At 61.4% G+C, this 2,500-nt stretch overlaps 1 non-coding gene across 1 annotated transcript in view; it reads left to right on the top strand.

Annotated features, from left to right (window-relative positions):
* The first annotated feature begins 2,366 nt into the window (after positions 1-2,366).
* The window catches only part of LOC140472083 (5.8S ribosomal RNA), a 154-nt gene continuing 20 nt past the window's right edge, over positions 2,367-2,500 (top strand). Inside the window, exon 1 of the ribosomal RNA XR_011957384.1 lies at positions 2,367-2,500. This exon is cut by the window's right edge and continues 20 nt beyond it. This is a non-coding gene — a ribosomal RNA (5.8S ribosomal RNA).

Below are 2,500 nucleotides of genomic sequence, written 5' to 3'. Positions count from 1 at the left end.
CCGCGGGCGACATGGTGGCGGTGATCCTGCCTCCGTCGCTGCGGTGCGTTGGGGCACGCATCGCCTCTTGGGCGCCCTGTTTTTTTTCAACCAATAGATGTATGTCTCTGCGGGCCGCACCAGGCTGGTGCTCCCCACAGCTTCACGCCACCCTGCTCCGCCCGCACGCCGGCGTGCAGGTGGCTGCTGCTAAAGGTGGGGAGTGTATGTGCGGTCCGGGTGGCTTTCCTCTGGCGAGGGAGAGACCTTAAGCAAACTCAGAGACAAATCTTGACGGTCGATCACTCGTAAAAATAAAACGTGACAAACTTTGTGTTGGTTCAAGTACGAAAGGATCTCTGTCGGCTTGGGGGTACGCCCGTTTCCGTTTCAACTTGTCTCGCGAGGGTGGTTTCGGGGCCAGCAGGAGAGCTCGTCGGGGTAGCAGGCCCTGCAGCCGTGGTCACCGCCAAACCCCCACAACTCGAGCAAGTGAAAAAAAAAGTAACAGGAGCGAAAGCATCTCTGTCGGCTTGGGGGTACGCCCGTTTCCGTTTCAACTTGTCTCGCGAGGGTGGTTTCGGGGCCAGCAGGAGAGCTCGTCGGGGTAGCAGGCCCTGCAGCCGTGGTCACCGCCAAACCCCCACAACTCGAGCAAGTGAAAAAAAAAAGTAACAAATAAGAAAGGATCGTCGGCTTGGGGGTACGCCCGTTTCCGTTTCAACTTGTCTCGCGAGGGTGGTTTCGGGGCCAGCAGGAGAGCTCGTCGGGGTAGCAGGCCCTGCAGCCGTGGTCACCGCCAAACCCCCACAACTCGAGCAAGTGAAAAAAAAAGTAACAAATAAGAAAGGATCGTCGGCTTGGGGGTACGCCCGTTTCCGTTTCAACTTGTCTCGCGAGGGTGGTTTCGGGGCCAGCAGGAGAGCTCGTCGGGGTAGCAGGCCCTGCAGCCGTGGTCACCGCCAAACCCCCACAACTCGAGCAAGTGAAAAAAAAAGTAACAAATAAGAAAGGATCTCTGTCGGCTTGGGGGTACGCCCGTTTCCGTTTCAACTTGTCTCGCGAGGGTGGTTTCGGGGCCAGCAGGAGAGCTCGTCGGGGTAGCAGGCCCTGCAGCCGTGGTCACCGCCAAATCCCCACAACTCGAGCAAGTGAAAAAAAAAGTAACAAATAAGAAAGGATCGTCGGCTTGGGGGTACGCCCGTTTCCGTTTCAACTTGTCTCGCGAGGGTGGTTTCGGGGCCAGCAGGAGAGCTCGTCGGGGTAGCAGGCCCTGCAGCCGTGGTCACCGCCAAACCCCCCACAACTGTTGGGCGCCTACCTGCGCGGGGCAGGAGGACACTTTCCGATTTCAAATCTCCGTTTGCCGAGTCCACCCCGAACGCACGCGGGCGGGCGGGTTCGCATCACCCTTCGTCACAAGGGGCGAAGCCCGTTCCACCGTCTCGTCAGTAGTGCCGACCGGTCTGTGATCGACGAGGGGAGCCACACCAGGTCCGGCCCTGCTGCTTGGCGGCACCGCGTCGTCGGGAGCTCGCGACAGACGGAGGGTTTCGGTGTACTCTCCAGCCACGGGAAACGAAGCCGGTGATGCAGGCGCCGGTCTTTCGCTCCCAAATCGGCTGGGTTTACATCGTTGCTATCTAGTCACGCTCCCTTCAAACCCGACGGGGTACCTATTCCCCTCACCCGTCTGTGCGTATACAGCCTCTTTGCACTTGCGGGATGGGGGTGGTGGTTTAAAGACTCTCGAGTTGCCGCCCGTCGGTCTCCGAGCTCCGTGCAGTAGTGATCCCCAGCGAACTGCCAGCAGGGCGAACGAGCGATCCCGCTCTCGGTCGGGGCGCCTGGCGTCGATCGGTGGTCGGTGGCTTGCGGGCAAGCTGCGCTGTGAGTGTGGGAACGAGTATGACGAGCCGTTGCCGCGACTCCCAGTCCACCTCGGCGGTGGCTGGGCCGGGCGGGCGTCTGCTCGGGCGAGTGCCGCCCCCGCCTCCTCGCAGGAAGTCCGCTCGCCGACACGCCGCCACGTGCACGCGTCAGTGACGCTGCCGAACCGATGGCCGGTGCCCGTTCCCGCCTCTGCTTTTCCTAGGGCAAAGCTGCTGCACGCCTCGTGATACTAGGCGGGCGACATGGTGGCGGTGATCCTGCCTCCGTCGCTGCGGTGCGTTGGGGCACGCATCGCCTCTTGGGCGCCCTGTCCTCCTCCCCCCAATAGACGTATGTTTCTGCGGGCCGCACCAGGATGGTGCTCCCCATCGCTTCACGCCACCCTGCTCCGCCCGCACGCCGGCGTGCAGGTGGCTGTAGCTCAAGGTGGGGAGCGTATGTGCGGTCCGGGTCGCTTTCCTCTGGCGAGGGAGAGACCTAAAACAAACTCAGACAACTCTTGACGGTGGATCACTCGGCTCGTGCGTCGATGACGAACGCAGCTAGCTGCGAGAATTAATGTGAATTGCAGGACACATTGATCATCGACACTTTGAACGCACTTTGCGGCCCCGGGTTCTTCCCGGGG

This window comes from Chiloscyllium punctatum, unplaced genomic scaffold, assembly GCF_047496795.1.
Source record: "Chiloscyllium punctatum isolate Juve2018m unplaced genomic scaffold, sChiPun1.3 scaffold_241, whole genome shotgun sequence".
In the NCBI taxonomy this organism is placed as follows: Eukaryota; Metazoa; Chordata; class Chondrichthyes; order Orectolobiformes; family Hemiscylliidae; genus Chiloscyllium; species Chiloscyllium punctatum.
Note: the sequence above shows the minus strand (reverse complement) of the source record. Positions and strands in the feature narration are given on the sequence as shown.